Source organism: Chiloscyllium plagiosum, unplaced genomic scaffold (genome assembly GCF_037043375.1).
Source record: "Chiloscyllium plagiosum isolate Xiang-an unplaced genomic scaffold, Cpla_swu_hap1 HiC_scaffold_18, whole genome shotgun sequence".
Classification (NCBI taxonomy): domain Eukaryota; kingdom Metazoa; phylum Chordata; class Chondrichthyes; order Orectolobiformes; family Hemiscylliidae; genus Chiloscyllium; species Chiloscyllium plagiosum.
In genome coordinates, this window is record NW_028270156.1 from 101,141,121 (window position 1) to 101,156,356 (window position 15,236).

At 43.4% G+C, this 15,236-nt stretch overlaps 1 protein-coding gene across 1 annotated transcript in view; it reads right to left on the bottom strand.

Annotated features, from left to right (window-relative positions):
* The window catches only part of LOC148147121 (putative G protein-coupled receptor 139), a 99,270-nt gene that overhangs the window by 54,148 nt on the left and 29,886 nt on the right, over positions 1 to 15,236 (bottom strand). The gene's annotated exons all lie outside the window — the stretch shown is intronic.

Below are 15,236 nucleotides of genomic sequence, written 5' to 3' on the forward strand. Positions count from 1 at the left end.
AGATATTTGCAATATGGATAGTCACAGGTGAGGTGCCGGAAGACTAGAGTTTGGCTAACGTTGTGCCATTGTTTAAGAAGGGTGTTAAGGCCAAGCCAGGGAACTATAGACCAGTGAGCCTAACGTTGGTGGTGGGCAAGTTGTTGGAGGGAATCTTGAGGTACAGGATGTGCATATCTTTGGAAAGGCAAGGATTGATTCGGGATAGTCAACATGGATTTGTGCATGATATATCATGTCTCACAAACTTGATTGAGTTTTTTGAGGAAGTAACAAAGAGGATTGATGAGGGCAGAGGAGTAGATGTGATCTATAGGGACTTCAGCAAGGGTTTTGATAAGTTTCCCCATGGTTAGATCTCATGGAATACAGGGGGAACTAGCCATTTGGATACAGAACTGGCTCAAAGGTAGAAGACAGAGGGTGATGGTGGAGGGTTGTTTTTCAGACTGGAGGCCTGTGACCAGGATCGGTGCTGGATTCAATACTTGTTGTCATTGACATAAATGATTTGGATGCAAGCATAAGAGGTACAGTTAGTAAGTTTGCAGATGACAACAAAATTGGAGATGTAGTGGAGAGCGAAGATGGTCGCCTCAGATTGTCCAAATGGTCAATGGGCTGAGAAGTGGCAGATGGAGTTTAATTCAGATAAATGCAAGGTGTTGCATTTTGGGAAAGAAAATCTTAGCAGGACTTATACACTTAATGGTAAGGTCGCAGGGAGTGTTGCTGAACAAAGAGACCTTGGATGCAGATTCATAGCTCCGTGAAAGTGATGTCGCAGGTAGATGGGATAGTGAAGAAGGCTTTTTGTATGGCTTCCTTTATTGGGCAGAGTATTGAGTACAGGAGGTGGAAGATCATGTTGCAGCTGTACAGGACACTGGTTAGGCCACTGTTGGAATATTGCGTCCAGTTCTAGTCTCCTTCCTATCGGAAAGATATTGTGAAACTTGAAAGGGTTCAGAAAATATTTCAAGGATGTTGCCAGCGTTAGAGAATTTGAGCTAGAGAGAGAGGCTGAACAGACTGGGGCTGTTTTCCCTGGAGTGTCAGAGGCTGAGGGCTGACATTATAGGTGTTTACAAAATTATGAAGGGCATGGATAGGGTTAATAGATAAAGTCTTTTCCCTGGTGTCGGGGAGTCAGAACGAGAGGGTACAGGTTGAGGGTGAGAGGGGAAAGATACAATAGCGAACTACGGAGCAACTATTTCACACATAGGGTGGTACCTGTATGGAATGAGCTGCTAGGTGATGTCGGGGAGGCTGATACAAGTGCAACATTTAAGAGGCATTTGGATGAGTATATGAATAAGAAGGGTTTGGAGTGTTATGGGCCAGGTGCTGGCAGGTGGTACTAGATTGGTTTGGGATATGTGGTCGGCATAGACAGGTTGGACCGAAGGGTCTGTTTCCATGCTGTACACCTCTATGACTCTATGACTTCGATTAATCTCCTTTTTTTTGGTGCACCATGCTGATGAGAAAGTCCAAAGGGATATTCTCCATGAGGAGCTTACAAAGACCCAGCAGACCCGTGGAGTTTTCAGACATCCAACACCACAGAATAGTTTTCCTAGCACAGAAAGTAAGGACATATTTTTTTTCCCCATGTGTGTCTGCGTAAGATACTCTGGGTAAGCCCAGGAAAAGAGAAACCAGGTCGATTTCCAATTCGGTCCCCAAGACCCACTCTCCCACACCTAACGCAGTGCTCCAATATGTACAAAGCCTGCAGCAGGACCACATGCAATGAGTAAGAGTGCCTGTAGTCATTCTGCATTTAAGACATGATGTAGGATAATCCCACTTTGAATTTTGAGAGAAAATCTTGGGTCAGATAGAACATATGATGAATTTTCAACTGCATGGAATGGATCCTATTATAGATCAAAATCCTTTGAGCATTTTCACAAATATCCTCCCATGTCTCCGAAAAAATCTAAACCCCCAACTTCCTCGCACAGACGTCCCGAAGCTGCACAGTCTTGTCTGAGGGGACACTCACCAACAAATGACACAGGGAACTGACAGAGAGGGTATTCTTTACAATAATCACCTGATTCTCTGTATTGGATCCATAAGTGTCTGTTAAAATTGTGTTTTTTAATCAAATCTCTAATCTAGAACAAAAACAGAAGAGGTCTCTGTTAGGCAGTACATACTTATGAGTCATTTGATCAAATGATATCATTGTTTCTCCCTCAAGTAACACATGGTGGCTCAGTGGTTTGCACTGCTGACTCACTGCACCAGTGTGACGGGTTTGGTTCCAGCTCTGGGTAATTGGCTGTGTGGAGTTAGTATATTCTTAACTGTGTCTGTGTGGGCTTCCTCCTCCAGTCCAAAGATGTGTAGGTGAGATGAATTGGCCATTGATAAATCATTAATAGTGTTCAGGGATGTGTAGGTTTGGGCATTAGTCAGGGTAAATATGGGATGGTAGGGGAATGGGCCTCGGTGTGTTACCCTTCAGAGGGTCGAAGTGGACTTGCTGGGCCCAAGGGCTTGTATCCACACTGTAGGGATTCTACTAATTCTAAATCACCCAAGCAAGGCGCACCCCTGGCTACCCATAGATTAAACCTGGAATCCATTATCCCCAGTTGACAGCCCGGTGTATCAATTATAGGGGTAAGAAACATGAGGGCGGTATTGCCCTCGATCTGACGCATTGTCCTTCAAGTTTTAACAGTATTGATAATAATTAGTATATGACAATACTTCATAAATGTTGTCATTTTATCGAAGAACAACAGACCAATAAGGTTCACTTTGTCATAGTAATGCCGAGTCCTCGGCATTAATCACCAACGTAAACAACAATGGCGAAAGGTGTCAGCCTTGGCGGCTGCCTGGAGAAATATTAATATTACTGGTTGGCACACCATTAGTGAGAACCGCAGCCAGAGGATCACGGTAACGGACCCTCACCCACTTGATAAAAACTTTGCTTTACCAAACCATTCTAATGTACAGAAGAGATCCGGCCACTCAACCCAATCAAATGCCTTCTCTCATCTAAAGGGATCAATAATCCCTGGACAGATTGTTGTTGACACTCTTGGATCATATTGAGTAACCTCTTAACATTGTAGGACGATCTGCATCCCTTTATAAAGCCTGTTTGGTTCTCTTTGGCAACGGAAGGAAGCAAAGTTTCCAGCCTTAATGCACGGATCTCAGACAGGATTTTGAGACCAACATTTAAATATGAGATTGGCGTATAAGAAGCACAATCCTCCAGGGTCTTCCTTTCTTCAACATCAGAGAGATATGAGCCTCTCTTAAGGATGGAGGGAGGGGTTCGTTACTGTATGAGTGACAGAACATGTTAAACATCAGCCCTACATTAAGTTTATAAATTATTTATAAAATTCACTCAGAAATCCGTCAGGAAAGTGGACCTTTACATTCTGAAGCTGCTTCACACCCTCCTGCGCTGACAAAGGTGCATTAAGGCACAACACCTATTCAGGGGTTACTCCTGGAAGGCACAGGTTCTTGAAAAATGACTTCATCTTAATACATCTATCCTCAAAATGTTCAATCTGAAATAATTCGGAGAAAAATCTCGGACAGGCTGCATTAATCTTCTTGCAATCGGAGGGAAGGATCCCAGTACCTTCCCTAATTGAGGTAATGGCTTGAGGGGGCACTCATTTTCCTGGCACCTTAGGCTAAATACTTGCCTGGCTTATCACCATGTTCAAACAGCCATTGTTTTTCAATAGTAAGTTTCTTCCTGGCTGGCTGTGTGATCGACGAATTCACTGTAGCCAGAAGCGTTGTGATCCTCTGCAGATTAGGCACCAAGGGGCTATCACAGTATGCACTCTCGGCTGCCCTCAGCTGTGCCTCAAGCCAGCGTTCCTGCTCCCCCTTCTGCCGCTTCCTGATGAATAACTGCGTTAGCAGTTTCCCATAGAATGGATGTGTTACTGGTTGAATCTGCATTAATGGCTAAGAAAGATCTGAAATCTTTACAGAAATACTCTATGAGCTAACTAGCCTTAAGAAAAAAAGGATCCATTCGCCAGCGTCTCGAAATTCTTATACTGCTTCATGGTCAGAAATGGTAATTTTCCCAATTGTGCAGGATGCCACCGAATCGAAGATTGTTACAGGGATGGAGAAGAGATCAACATTCGTGTAGCATTTATGCGGGTTATAAGAGAGAGAAAAAATCCCTACTTGTGATGTGGATCTGCCTCCAGACATCCAACAGCTCTAGTTCTGCACAAGAATCAACTAATTGCTTACATTATGACGAGGGTATTGGGGGACCTTTGGACATTCTGCCCACTGTGGGGTCCATAAGACAGTTGAAATCATCTACACTAATGCACCATGAGACAAGATAACTTAATTTGGAAAATGTATCTACCACGGTTTTAAGAGGGTGCACCGGGAGGCAATAACCATTCAAAATACTGTATTCTTTCCCATAGTTCAAGGGTTTGGGGATTATGATCCTCCTGTGAATGTCGAATGTAATCTAGTAATTTAACTGGAAGATTCTTCCTATCCAATATGGCTTCTCACCTACTCCTACTATTAATAAAACGAGAAATAAACCCGATCAAATCCGCCCTGCTGCATTATCAAATGTTCCTTGTCATCAAGGTGCATCTCCTGCAATAGGACAACATCCACCCTCTCCTTTCTAAGACTAGAAAGTACATTTTTCCTCTTGACTGGACGATGACTTCGCTTATTGTTCCAGGTACACCATTTAAGAACATCATTAATCATCACACACTGTAGCAACATTTGAGCTCTAGAGAGGAAGAACTCGAATGACACATCACTGATCATAAATGAAAAAAGACTCATAGAGCTTAAAAACAACACGAACTAAGACTACTGCATCTAACAAGCTCTCAAAACTTTCCAAAACAAAACACACACAAAAAAACAAAAAATGAAACAAAATCCAAAGTGCCAATGACACTCCATAGGGAATTTGCCCCCCTCCCCCACCACGCCGGTCCAGTGGGGACGATTACATACCGCAAAACTTCATCTTCTGCCTGCTACCAATATGACATCCAGGGCAATTAACGACAAAAATCGGACTTCAACTGCTCTTTGGTCGGTATTTAGTCATCACAACTACATTTGTAACCCGCCCCAGCTTGAGTCGCACCCCAGACACAAGCAAGGAAAGAGAAAAAGAGTAGTAATACTAATGAAGAAGTTAAAAGTGATTACTCTACCCAGCCCCGACTATAATTTAACACTGGTTAATACCAGAAAAATCCAAGAAAATTTCTTAGAGAGAGTAACATGAATATCTAAACATCCATCTGACTTTAAAATATCCACAAAGTTTTCGCTTTTTCTGGAGAGTCAGACAAGTGTATGGATCCATTGAAAGCAATACGGAGCACCGCTGGGTACCGTAAGGAATACTGAATCCCGAGTTCCCTTACTCTTCTCTTGATATCATCAAAAGATTTTCTTTCCTGAGTCACCACCGTTGAAAAGTCCTGAAGAACATAATACTGCAGCCCTCGTGAATTAAAGCAATCGGATCTGTCCCCTGTGTTCCGGAAATTCCATCAGTCTTTGTTTATCCCCGTAACTCTGTAACCACAAAAGGACAGGGCGAAGGCGTTGGTCTGAGTCTGACCTCCGCACCATAACCCGATGAACTGTTTCTGTCTTCACCTGTCCCTTTTCAGTTTTGAAGTGAAGGAATCGCTGCAGCCAGTTCTCATTAAACTCACCCGCTGACAACCTTCCGTCCGGTCCAGCAAACCGACGATGCGAACATTTTTCATCCTATCCCTGTTCTCGAGGTGGCCGTCATGTTCAGTTAAGGATTGGACTTGCTTTTCAAAGGTGAGGATCCTCTCCTGAAAGGAACTGATCGCGGTCTCTGTCGCTGCAGTTCGGCACTTGGCATAATCTGTTCTCTTTCCAAGGCTTCTTCCCGACCTCTCCGCCCCCACCCCAATCTGTCCTATCACCCTCACCTTGTCCTTTTTCCAGCTATCACATTTCCGACGCCCCTCCCCCAAGTCCCTCCTCCCTATCTTTTATCTTAGCCTGCTGGACAAACTTTCCTCATTCCTGAAGAAGGGCTAATGCCCGAAACGTCGATTCTCCTGTTCCCTAGATGCTGCCTGACCTGCTGCGCTTCTTCAGCAACACATTTCCATCTCTTTCCAAGGCTGTCAAGTTGCTGCTCATGTTTTTGGAGCGCGGTTGAGAGCGGTTCTAGCCACTGCTGAACCCTTCTTCAATCATGGCTTCAATCATTTCACAAAACTTGGTGAACTCAGTGACTAAGGCCTGGTGAGTAACTGGGTCTATGGAACGAGCAGAGTGGGTTGCAGCTACAGCCTCAGGCAGGCTCGATGCTTCTGACGGGTGCACCGTGTGTTGGGACTTACTCGATCCTTTCCCATGTTTTGTCATTTCCACTTGACAAAACGGGATTAGTAAAGATTCTATCGCTCTTTTAGTGTTGAATTTTACATAAATGGCTGGGATGGGATGGGTTAGAGAACCACTTTGCCCATGCTGTGATGCAGAGCCCAGTAAAGCAGATCTTCCGGATCTCCGGTATCTTGGATTCCCCCTTAATGTTTTATTGATAGTATCATTTCATTTTGCATTATATTCCTGCATGTTCCGGACCCGTGTAATTTGATACCATTGTCTACATTTCCCCCTACGCTGCAAATTGTTGCCCATTCCTCGAAAATCCTTGATTGTGTTATTCATGAACCTTCTGTCGGTGCCTCAAAAATATTCAATATTTCTGCCTCCGACCGTCTGTGGGGAAGAGTGTTCCAAAGACTCACAGCACTTTGAGAAATCAAATATAAACTTTATGATCTGAGTGTGAGATTAATTTTGTTTCTGTCTCCTTATCTGAGAAAGGATATAATTACATTGAAAGCAGTTCAGAGATGTTTCATTTCACGTATTCCTGGGGTGAAGGGCTTATATTATGAAGGCTTTAACAGGGTACTCTTGGAATGAGAATGAAACGTACAAGACCTTGATAAATGTGGATTAGGTATATACCCGCTGGCTGTTTGTATATGCCAAATTTGTTGTAATTGTCATAGAACCTCTGCAGTGTGGAGGCAGGACATTCCGTCCATTAAGTCTGCATTGATGCACCAAACAGCATCCTACCTGGACGTGGCCCCCTACCTTATCCATGTAACCCTACATTTCCCATAACTAACCCACCTAACCTACACATCCCTGGGCACTATGGGAAACCACTTTAAAATACACATCTTTGGACTGTGGCAGGAAACTGGAGCACTGGGAGGAAACCCACACAGTCACGGGGAGAATGTTCAAATTCCACATAGAGGGTCGCCCGAGGTTGGAATTGAACCCAGCTCCTTGGTGATGTGAGGAAGCAGTGCCACCCACAGATCCACCATAGTCCTCTGTTAGCTCTGTTAGTAACTTGTGGCTGACTAAAGAAATCGGCCTGACTTCTTATCACTGAACCTAACCCAGTCTGAGACCTTTAGTATCGGCCATATCACCAACCTGGTTACCTTTAAAATTTGTTGTGAGCAGTGGAGGAGTGGGAATAGAAAAGGAAATAGTGACACCCTTCATCCTCAGTCACAAATGGAGTGAGAAGAAATTCACAAAGTGGGAATTCAGTCGAGTGGAAATCCTCTTTCCCAGAAGTTTGGGATGGCTGAATCTTTATATTATAGCCCCCATACCCCACCCATGGTAAACTCAAACAAATCCTCTGCTCATCCGAATGTAGCATTGCAGAACACAACTTCCAGGAAAATGACCAGTTACTTTCCAAAAGCATAACATGTGAAATTAATAACAGTAGGAACAGTAGGCTATTCGGCCCCTCAAGCTTGCCCTGTCATTTAATACGGACATGGCTGATCTACTCCAGGACTCGACTCCACTTTCTTGCCGACTCCTTGAGGAGAGTGAATGAGTTATATATACCCGCTGGGTGTTTGTGTAGTCCAAATTTGTTGTCCCTCCACACCTTTCCGGGTTAGGGAATTCCAGACATTCTGAGAGAAGACATCACTTTGTATCTCAGACTGAAATCGATGTTCCCTATTCGGTATCTATGTCCTCAAGTTCGGGACTCCACCCAGGAATGGTAACAACTTCTCAACATCTGCAGTGTCAACCCCTCTTTGTCTTGTATTTTTCAGCAGTACCACTCCTCATTCATTTAAACCCCAATTAATAATCGCCTCACCATTTTAGGGATTCTCATTAACACAAAACTTTCGTCCCAGGAACCCATCTTTTGAAACAACCCAGTTACTTGCTGCACCAGCATGCTGACTTTATGTTTCATACACAGGAAGACTCCAATCCCTTTGTACTGCTCCTTTTCTGGAAGTCCTCTCCATTAAATAACATGGTTCTCAGTGTCATCCACAAATTCGGATGTATGTTGCACTCAACTCCCTCTTTCAGGCTATCAGTATAGATTGTAAATATCCGATGCCATCGGACTCATAGCTGTGGTACTCCAGCAGATACACCTTTATTATGAAGATTCATAAATCCTGACTCTCCGATTTCTATGTGCGAACCAATCATCATTCCATGTTAATACATTATCCATCATCCTACGACCTTCTGTCATGTGTAAGAACTTTTATTTTGTAATACCTTGTGGAAAATCTCTGGAAAGCCTGGTGTCTACCAGATCTCCTTTATCAAATCTGATTGTTACGTTCTCAGGCATCTCCAGAAATACTTTGCATGATTTTACAAGGCAAAGTATAATTTCTCTTTCACAAAACACTCGGACCCTGCGTGAAGCTTTTCTAAATGTCCATGCTGGCCAAGTTTTCCAAATTAAGCTCGTCCCACCTGCTTTTATTTGGCCCATATGCCTCGAAATCTTTCCCATTCATATGTTTGTCCAAATGAGTTTTAAATGTTGTACCTGTACTGGCATCTACCACTCTTCATCTGACAGCTTATTCCATAACCACAACACCCTCTGTATAAAAACGTTGCCCCTTCGTTCCTTTTAAATCTTTCCTCTTTCACCTTAAACCTATGCCTTCTATGGCTGAACTCCCCCATACCGTTGTAAAGATCTTGGCCTTTCACCCTATCCATGTCTCTCATGATTTTTGAAGCTTTTACAATGTCACCACCCAACCGCCTACACTCCATCTGATTCTAATTTTAAGAACAAGCATTTAAAGATAAGCACTGCAAATTTAAACAATATTAAACATGACAGGTAAACAATACTCAGTTCAACTTCATATGGTGATTTGTTTTTCTCCATATTACAATACTAAGGCAGCATGAAATGCTTACTAGTGCCAATTAGAAGTCAAACACAGGGATTCCTTTGTCTAAAGGGGGCGATGATCTCGACAGTGAAAACGTATCCATGGTCAGATCTATATAATGCCACAGATTCAACATTCTCCCTCCTGGCCTCCCTATGACCTTGTGTGGTTGTGTCTTCCTAATCTTGCACTCAATTGAGAGAACCCCTTTCCCCCATTCACACCTTAATTTAAACACATTTTACATCATCCACTCGTTCAGCAGTGCTAAAAGCCCGTTTATCTTTACCCCACCCTCTTTTCCCTGTCATCCATCCCCCTACCTCTGATAAGGGATTAAAAATCCCAGGTTCCAATCCTTTTCAGTTCTGAAGAAGTGCCACACTGGGCTTGAAACTCTAATGCTGTTTCTGTCTCTGCAGATGGTGACAGACCCGGTGAGTTTCTCCAGAAATGAATAGGCACAGAACAAATTTTCACTAAAACAAATAACTATGGATACTGGAAATAAAAATACAAAAATTGCTGGATAAACTGGGAGCTTTGAAAAGGGTCACTGGACATGAAAGTTTAACTCTGCATTCATTCCAGAAGATGCTGCAACATTTTCAGTAATTTCTTCACCATTTTCTGTTTTTGGACAATTTCCAAAGAAGGATGTCAATGATGGTCAAACATCCTGTCCAACCTGGAGCGCCGTACACTGGGGTCTGAACGATAGTGCATGGTGCACAAGTTCCTAGATTCTGAAACTGCATGAGACTGACATCACTGAAACTACAGAGCTTTTAATCATGTCAGGGAGAAAAGCAGCGGGAACACATTCACTTCAAATGCCGAAGTTGACATTGTGGAAAAGAAACGATTTAGATTATTACCTTAAATGGATTGAGATAAAGTAACAAATTGGAAGCGTGACACCAGGGAGATGCCCTCAGCAGAATGAGAATATGAAAGTAGAAGTGTTACGGCATCAGAAACCAGGTTAGGTCACTGAATGCAGGGCTGATGCCAAGGCCGGAATCACGTGCACCTAAACCTGTTGACAAAACACACATGACTAGTTGCATTCCAAACAGCAGAAATAACTTCTGATGGAGAAGGGGAAATGATCCCAAGACTAACAGATCGGATCTAAGCTCTGTCATCCTGCTAAATCCAATCATAACTATCGATGGATTATTAAACAATTTACTGGAGCAGAGGACGCCACAAATATCCTCATCCTAAATATCGGAACAACTCTAAATCAGTGAAGAAAAAGTCAAGGATATGGTGTCTGCACTACCCTCAGCCAGAGGTGTTGACTCGATGATCCAACTCACACTCATCATGATGCCCACAGACTCACAGATGCCAGTATTCAAGCAATTCGATTTGCTCTACGTGACATGAAATAACAGCTGGACACAGTAGATACGATAAAGGCAATGGGCCATGAAACCATTTCTTCAATGGGACTGAAGACATGTGCTGCACAACAAGCCGCGTCCCTGGGGAAGCTGTTTCATTCCAGCTCCAACTCTGACATCTCCCTGGCAATGTGGAAAATTACTCAGCTATGTCCAGTCCCCGAAGAGGAGAATAATTACAATCTGACCAATTGCCACCTCGAACTCCCATTACGACAGTCAAATTGGTGGGTATTACTTTTGACAGAGCTGTCAAGTAGCACCGAAATAATCCGGTCAGTACGGTTTCCGATAGGTCTCCATGTGGAGATGATGTTGTTGTGGAAATATCATTGTATTACGAATCCAGACCAGGATAATGCTCTGGCAGCTGGTGGAAGTTAAAAGTAATTAATAAAATATCGAGTCCGAAAATCTGGTGTCAGTAATAGTGATCTCGTGTCCAATGTTGATTTTAAACATTGATCTCCTTCCCCAATATATTTTCTGGAAGTGAATCTCCCGTGCTTTCCTAGTCTGGCCTAATAGTGACTCCAGACGCACAGACATGTGATCAACTCTTCAATGGTCTCTGAATCGGCCAAGTAAGACACTCAATTGTATCAAAGTGCTCTGAGGTCTAAAAAGATAAAACCGGACTGAACACCTGGCACCAGCCTCGTTATCAGAAAATGGAACGGGAAACACAATCCTATCGATCCTGCAGAGGCACCCGACCTAACATCTGAGATCTTGTGACAACATTTACAGAGCATTCTCACAGACTGCACACAAACGTTGGGAAAGGAGGAGGTCATTCAATATGTTGAGAGTTCCTCATGCTAGTTCATGACCGAACATCTCCTCAATGCAATTTTCCCCATACAATGTTCATATCCCATAATATGTTTTCACATTGTGAAATATAAGCCGAGAACTGATGTAGTGCTTTCGGCCCATCAAGTTTGCTTCTCTATTCAATATACACGCGGTGCTTTGATAATGCTTGTGTATTATATACGATTTGACTGTTTTCTTTAAAGTGAACTATCATCCCTGCTTCCAATCTGTCTCACACTGTCAGTGTTTGATATATTTGCTCGGGCTGGTGAGGCCAGAAACAGGGCGATAATGGACTTGACCGTGTGGCTGGGGAACTGGCACAGGAAGCAAGGATTTAAATTCTTGGATCACTGAGGTATGTTTTGTGGTAAGCATAAATTATACAAGAGAGACGGTTTGCACCTTGATAGGTTGGGAACCAGCATTCTGGCAGGCAGGTTTGCTACTGCAACACAGCTGCATTTAAACTAAGTAGCGAGGGGGAGGGGACTAACTGGATGTTTAAGAAGGAAATTGAAGGGAAAGTTAGAAAAAGGGAAGTCAAGAAACACAACTGTATCAATGATGCAGAAAACTCAAAAAGGGATCATGCTGTAAGGTTGAGTGAAATAGGAGTTTTTGGGAAGGGTAAGGATAGTAACAAATTAAAAATACTATGTATGAATGCACGAAGCATTAGAAATAAGATGGATGACTTTGAGGCTCTTTTGGAAGTTGGCAGATACGATATTATGGGGGTAACTGAGACGTGGCTTCAAGTGGACAGGGCCTGGGAAATGAATATTCAAGGCTACACGTGCTATCATAAGGACAGACTGACGGGCAGAGGGGGTGGGGTGGCCATGCTGGTAAGGGAGGATATTCAGTCCCTTGCGTGCGGTGCCCTAGAATCAGGGGATGGAGAGTCAGTATGGATAGAGCTGAGAAATTCTAAGGGTAAAAAGACCCTCTTGGGAATTATCTACAGGCTCCCAAACAGTAGTCTGGATATCGGATGTAAGTTGAATCAGGAGCTGAAATTGGCCTGTCGCAAAGATGTTACTACAGATGTTATGGTGGATTTCAATATGCAGGTAGACAGGGAGAATCAGGATGGTATTGGATCTCAAGAAAGAGACTTTGTGGAGTGATTCCAATATGGATTCTTAGAACAGCAGGTGCTGGAGCCTACCAGGGAGAAGGTAATTCTAGATCTGGTATTATGCAACAAACCAGAACTGATCAGGGACCTCTTGAAGGGACCAAGTGAAGGAGCCATTAGGAAGTAGTGAACAGAAGCTTCAATCTGCAATTTGAAAGGGAGAGGGTACAATCGGAAGTGACAATATTTCAGTTGAATAAAGGGAACTATGGAGCTATGATGGAGGAGCTGGCCAAAGTTCAATGGTGCAATACTTTAGTAGGGATGACAGTGGAGTAGCAATGGCGGATATTTCTGTGTATAATGCAGAAGTTGCAGGATCAGTTCATTCCAAAAAAGGAAGAAAGATCCGAGGAGGAGGCATGGGTGGCCGTGGCTGACGAGGGAAGTTAAGAAACATATAAAGTTAAAAGAGAAAAAGTATAAGGTAGCAAAGATAAGTGGGAAAACGGAGGACTGGGAAGGTTTTAAAGATCACAGAGGATTACTAAGAAGGAAATACGGAGAGACAAAATGAGGTACGAAGGTAAACTGGCCAAAAATATAAAGGAGGGTAGTAAAAGTTTTTTTACGTATGTGCAAGGCAAAAAATAATTAAGACTCAAAGTGGGCCCTTGAAGACAGAAACAGGGGAATATATTACAGGGAACAAAGAAATGGCAGAAGTATTAAATTGTTACTTCAGATCCCTGTTCACTGGGCAAGACACAATCAATCTCCCTGAGATAACAGTGGCTGAAGGACTTGAACTTAAGCGAATTTATATTTGCCAGGAATTGGTGTTGGAGAGACTGTTTGGTCTGAAGGTTGATAAGTCCCCGGGGCCTGAGGGTCTACATCCCAGGGTACTGAAGGAGGTGCCTCGAGAAATCGAGGATGCGTTGGTGATTATTTTCTAGAAATTCATAGATTCGGGACCAGTTCCTGCGGATTGGAGGGTGCCTAATGTTGTACCACTTTTTAAGAAAGGTGGGGGAGAGAAAACAGGAAATTATAGACCAGTTAGTCTGACCTCAGTGGTGGGAAAGGTGCTGGAGTCTATTATAAAGGACGAAATTACGACACATCTGGACAGGTCAGAGTCAGCATAGATTTATGAAGGGGAAATCTAATTTTCTGGAATGTTTTGAGGATGTAACTCTGAAGATCGACGAGGGAGATCCAGTAGATGTAGTGTACCTGGACTTTCAGAAAGCTTTTGATAAAGACCCACATAGGAGGTTAGTCAGCAAAGTTAGGGCGCATGGTATTGGTGGCAAAGTACTAACTTGGATTGAAAGTTGGTTGGCTGACAGGAATTAAAGAGTAGTGATAAACAGCTCAATTTCAGTATGGCAGGCAGTGACCAGTGGGGTACTGCAGGGATCAGTGCTGGGACCGCAGCTTTTTACAATATATATTAATGATATAGAAGATGGTTTGAGTAATAACATTAGCAAATTTGCTTAGATACTAAGCTGGGTGGCAAGGTGATATGTGAGGAGGGTGTTAGGAGATTACAGGGTGACCTGAACAGGTTAGGTGAGTGGTCAGATGCATGGCAGATGCAGTTTAATGTGGAAAAATGTATGGTTACCCACTTTGGTGGCAAGAACAGGAAGTCAGATTACTACCTAAATGGAATCAATTTTGGTAAAGGGGCAGTACAGAGAGATCTGGGTGTTCTTGTACACCAGTCAATGAAGGCAAGCATGCAGGTACAGCAGGTAGTGAAGAAAACTAATAGCATGATGGCCTCCATAACAAGAGGGATTGGGTATAGAAGCAAAGAGATCCCTCTGCAGCTGTACAGGGTCCTGGTGAGACCACACCTGGAGTATTGTGTGCAGTTCTGGTCTCCAAATTTTTGAAAAGACATTCTGGCTATTGAGGGAGTGCAGCGTAGGTTCACGGGGTCAATTCCTGGAATGGCGGGACTACCTTGTGCGGAAAGACTAGAGCGACCGGGCTTGTATACCCTTGAGTTTAGAAGACTGAGAGGGGATCTGATTGAGACATATAAAATTATTTATAAAATGATTGGACACTCCGGAGGCAGGAAACATGTTTCCGCTGATGGGTGAGTGCCAAACCAGAGAACACAGCTTAGAAATACCAGGTAGACCATTTAGGATAGAGATGAGGAGAAAGGTCTTCACCCAGAGAGTGGTGTCTGTGTGGAATGCTCTACCCCAGAGGGCAGTGGAAGCCCAGTCTCTGGATTCATTTAAGAAAGAGTTGGATAGAGCTCTCAAGGATAGTGGAATCAAGGGTTATGGAGATAAAGCAGGAATAGGATACTGACTGAGGATGATCGGCCATGATCATAATGAATGGTGGTGCAGGCTCGAAAGGCAGAATGGCCTACTCCTGCTCCTATTGTCTGTTGTCTATTGTCTAATGATATCTCCACTCATTTTCCTAAACCCCATAAAATACAGGCCCAGTCACCCCAAATCGCTGGTCCCTCAACAAGCCTGTCATCCCAGAGATCAGTTTGGTCATCCTCCACTGCTCTCCCTCAATGTCCTTTACTAGGCAAGGAGACCAAAACTGCGAACAATATTGCACAATGTTCGAGATGGGGCC